The sequence below is a fragment of the Abrus precatorius genome, unplaced genomic scaffold, assembly GCF_003935025.1.
Source record: "Abrus precatorius isolate BTA unplaced genomic scaffold, Abrus_2018 Scaffold2, whole genome shotgun sequence".
Taxonomy (NCBI): Eukaryota; Viridiplantae; Streptophyta; class Magnoliopsida; order Fabales; family Fabaceae; genus Abrus; species Abrus precatorius.
In genome coordinates, this window is record NW_020874362.1 from 15,395,786 (window position 1) to 15,400,947 (window position 5,162).

The 5,162-nt window shown below is 36.4% G+C and overlaps 1 non-coding gene across 1 annotated transcript; it reads right to left on the reverse strand.

Moving 5' to 3' along the window:
* Window positions 1-1,535: 1,535 nt before the first annotated feature.
* On the reverse strand, window positions 1,536-1,642 carry LOC113860286. The gene has a single exon (XR_003503740.1). It is a non-coding gene; the product is annotated as a small nucleolar RNA R71 (small nucleolar RNA).
* Between the last annotated feature and the right edge of the window lie 3,520 nt (window positions 1,643-5,162).

A 5,162-nucleotide genomic window follows, 5' to 3' on the forward strand; every position in this document is an offset into this window, starting at 1 on the left:
AACCATTTTTACACTGGCTTTTGCTCTGGGATACATTTCATCTCGTCTCTCTTGCACGGAATCTTTTGCACACTCTTGGTGGGACTTGGAGCTTCAAGCGACCATACTTGAAGACTGGGAACTCATCACACTCCAGTTTTGCTATTTCTTTTCTTTATGACTTTGTTTACGATTGTTTTAGTTCTTTTTTTTAGCATAAGTAACTAAGTCCATAGCTAGGGCTATGGGAACTGAATTTATGGGATTTGATGTTTGAATCTAAATTTGATTTCCGCTTTGTGATTAGATTTTATCTTATTACGCTTCTTTCTTAATCCTAATTAATTATATCGTGAGGCGACCGTACCTCGGTTAATTAATAAAACTATAGGATAAAATGGGACAAAGGATTAGGTAGACTAAACCAATCTTTCACTTCTAATTGTTATTAAATTAACAAGTTTATAGGTTCCTTAAGCTTTCTCAAATTGATGTCTTGCATGACCATTGGGGATGTTAATTTAGAGAAAAGAATATTAATATTACATGACCATTAGGTATTAATAGTATTCGTATGAATGATTGGTAATCACAAGGAAATCGGATTTAGAGTTAAATAGAAAAATAACATAAAGGATTGGAAGAGAAAACCCATATGCCCTAGGTTCCTCTCTGATAAGTTTAACCAAGACATGCATTGTATTCCTTGCTCTTAGTTTTATAATTGATTTTATAAATTCTTGTTTTTAATTAATCTCGTATCTTTGAAGCTTAAACAATTGAATTAGGAAATTCTTAATAATTGCAAAACAATCCTTGTGGGACGATATTTCGGAAACTTAATTTAAGAACCCTGTATTACTTCTCAATGGGTACACTTGCCCTCCAAACAAGTTTTTGGCGCTGTTGCCGGGGATTGCTTTTTCAATATTAAGAAAATCTCAAATTTAATTGATTTAAGCAATTTATGTTTTATTTTATTTTGTTTTGTTTATTGTTAACTTTTTCTTTAATATTTTATAATTTTCGTTTTTATTTTATCTTAATTTTTTATTATTATTTCACAATTCTTTTAATGTATGCTCACTTGTTCTAAGTGCTTTACAACTTGTTTATTTGATCCAGAGATTGAAAGAACAATTCGTAGACAAAGAAAAGAAGTGAGAGAGCAAAGAATGACAAAGGGAAGGAGATTGATCCAAGATTACATGACACCCACTGCTAGAGGCACTCCTGGAAGCATTGCAGCACCAAATGTGGAGGCCAACAATTTTGAATTGAAACCAGCACTTATAACCATGGTCCAGAACTCGATACAGTTTGGAGGCATGCCTAATGAAGACCCCAATCTGCATCTAACAAAGTTTCTCCGATTGACGGACACCATAAAGTACAATGGAGTCTCCAACGATGCTATTCGACTCTGACTTTTCCCCTTCTCAGTATCTGAAAGGGTGAATGCATGGATTTCCTTACTCTCAGACAATTCCATTAGAACTTGGGAGGATCTTACTCAACAATTCTTGGGAAAGTACTTTCCTCCATCAAGGTCCTCTAACCTTATGACGAAGATATGTTGCTTCCAACAACATGAAGCTGAATCTTTATTTGAGGCATGGGAGCGATTTGGAGAGCTTTTAAGGAGATGTCCACATCATGATTTTCTGACGTGGAGACAGCTACAAATTTTTTACAATGGCCTATCAATCACTACCAGGGCTACAATTGATGTCGCAGCAGGAGGGCCCCTCATAAGAAAAGATCCAGATGATGCATACAAACTAACAGATAAGATGACATCTTCTAGCTTTCAGTGGCACACCGCGAACTCTTACGACATCAAAAGGAAAGAGACTGCTTCGGTCTACCAAGCAGAGAGCAATAGCCTACTAATGAACCAAATGACAGCCTTTGCAAAGCAACTAGAATCTTTAATAAAGGCTCAAGAACAATCTGTAAGAGCGCCTGCAAGCCCAGAATTTAAGCAAGATGATGAATCCATATTTTTACTGATATTTTAGCATAATTCTAACACAATTAATAAGAAAAATATATGAAGAAAGTAGAAAAACTCAGAAAAAAGAGAAGGAGTTGAAGTTTGTTTACATATGTAGTTATTTTAGCAATTGTAGAAATTTTGCTGAGAAATTAAGTTTTTAATCTTGTTTTTGAAGGAATAAATTGAGCAAGGATCATGGAAATGGAGGCTTGAAGACAAGGAAGAACAAAGAAGCAAGTCTGGACTCCAAAAACACAAGACCAAGAAAGTGCAGACTGGGCGTGATCACTATTGTCAGTAAAAGTGATCACTCTAGAGTTCAAAGAAGAAGAAAGCCTAGGCGTTACCACTATTATCAGTAAAAGTGAACGTTCCAAAGAGCTTTCAACCTGGCAAGTTGCGCGTAATCACTTTTATTCATAAGAGTGATCACGCGCAACCACTTGAACTCTGCGTAGTCACTTTTATCAGTAAGAGTGATAGTTCCAAAGAGCCTTCAATATCAGGAAAGTTGCGCGTGGTTACTTTTTCTCATAAAAGTGTTAACGCGCAACCATAAACCTTCTGCGTGGTTACTATTTCTCATAAAAGTGATAACGCGCAAATCTGGGAAATTCTATAAATAACAGAAACGTGCAGATTTTTCGGAGTTTAGTTTTTTATTTTCAGTTTTTAGTTAGATTCTCGTTAAAGGAAGTGAGAGAGAGGAGTGGGGGATTCGAATCTTGGAGCTTCACGAAGAGGAATTGAAATGGAGCAAGCTTCCATGGCATTTCTGAGTTTCTTCTTCTCTTTTTCTCTTTCTTTTTCTTTCTCTACTGTCATGGCTGTGTAATTTCTTCATAGTTAGGGATTGTAGATCTGAAACGAACATGTTGAATTGATTTGGATCTGAATTTCAAGCTTTGGAATAGATTGAGTGATTAATTCTGCACTTCACGTGGAAATTGAATGGAAATTTGATTAACTAAATTCAGAGGAACTCTTGTCAATGGAAATTGAATTTGTTCTTCAGATCTGAACCAATCACCGAGATTATAGTTTTCTTAGGGATAAGAGGCTTTGATCTTGCAATCTTCTGGTTTCTTACACTTAAAGCAATATTGAATTGAATCAGATCTAAGGAATTAGAACGGTTTAATTGAATGTTAGGTTCACTGAGTTAAGGAATTAACCTCTGAATAATATAATGTGAAACTGATTGTCAATTTTTCCAACTGCTTGTTAATTTAGAACTTTATTGATTAAACATTGGAGTTTTGGTGAAGCAATTCCCTAACTATGGTTTCTCCCTCTGTTATCACATAACTGTTTGTTCATTGTTCTGTTTCTGCAAGTTTTTTTTACTCCTAATTGTTCTGGTTTGTTATTATTACATGTTAATACTCTCCTTCCAATTTCGAAAAAGCTCAAATGGTTATAATTCTATGAAGTGGTACTTGAAATCTAAATTCCCTGTGGAGACGATATTTGGATCTTAAATTTACTCATTACTTGCTGCAATCCTAGTGCACTTGCTAGTGTTAGATTGCGAACAACACAAGAGGAGGCAAACTTCATGGGCAATCAAAGTTCAGGGTGGAGGAGTAATCCTCCTAACTCTTGGGGAAATGGCTTTGGAAGTCAAAATTTGAGTGTTTATCGCCCTCCTCATATGCAAAATCAAGGAGCAAGACCAGAAGGGAAAGAAGCCCCTAGATCTCAGTCTAACTTTCAAGATCAGATGATGCAATATGTGCATTACTCTGATAAGAGGATGACCAAGCTTGAATCCAAGTTGGACCAACATATTGAGAGAACTGATAAGAGGTTCGCAGAGGTTAAATCTGAAATACAAGCCAACTTTTCTAAGATGAGTGCACAACTGGAGCAGATTATGAACCTTCTAAGTCAAAGAATGATGGGAACATTGCCATCTCAGCCTGAACCTAATCCAAGAGAGCAATGCAATGCCATCACTCTTAGAAGTGGGAAGAAATTACAAGAATTGCAGAATAGAGGCACAACACGCCCATGCTTATAAAGAAGCATGCCCATGCTGATTCTACATGCACGCTCGTACTTACTGATGAGAACACCCTTATTGAAATAGAAGCATGACCGTGCTTATACAAGCACGCCCATGATAGTGATCAAAGCACGGCCGTGCATCACTATGAGCAAGGCCGTGCTTCAAGCGCAGAGCTTGAAAAAGAAAAGAACAAAAAGCCTCTTATTCAACCAAGGCCCTATGAGCCTAAGAATATTAATATTACATGACCATTGGGTATTAATAGTATTCGTATGAATGATTGGTAATCACAAGGAAATTAGATTTAGAGTTAAATAGAAAAATAACATAAAGGATTGGAAGAGAAAACCCATATGCTCTAGGTTCCTCTCTGATAAGTTTAACCAAGACGTGCATTCTATTCCTTACTCTTAGTTTTATAATTGATTTTATAAATTCTTGTTTTTAATTAATCTCGTATCTTTGACGCTTAAACAATTAATTTAGGAAATTCTTAGTAATTGGAAAACAATCCTTGTGGGACGATATTTCGGGAACTTAATTTAAGAACCCTGTATTACTTCTCGATAGGTACATTTGTCCTCCGAACACTTTAGATAAATTTCATTCATATTTGCTAGGCTCTAGGATTATTGTATATTCTGACCATGCAGCTTTGAAATTCCTATTGAAGAAGCTCGATGCTAAACCCAGATTGATCAGATGGATGCTTCTTCTTCAGGAGTTTGATATTGAGATCAGAGATAGGAGTGATGCATAGAATTTGGTAGCAGACCACTTGAGTAGGATTGAGGGGGGGAATGTTGATCCCTTTTCGATTAGAGATGATTTTCCTGAGGAGCAGTTGATGCAGTTACATGATATTACTCCTTGGTTTGCTGATATTCTGAATTACCTGGTTGCAGGTGTCTTTCTTAGAGATACATCTAGAGCACAGATAGCCAAACTGAAAAGTGAGGCTAAATATTATGTTTGGGATGACCCTTATCTGTGGAGATTTTGCAGTGACCAGGTGATTCGAAGGTGCATTCCAGATCAGGAGATCCATTATGTGCTTCATTTTTGTCATAGTTCACCTGTTGGAGGACATTATGGATCATATAGGACAGCTAGGAAGGTGTTGGAGAGTGGGTTTTACTGGCCTACCATTTTCAGAGATGCAAATCAAATCTC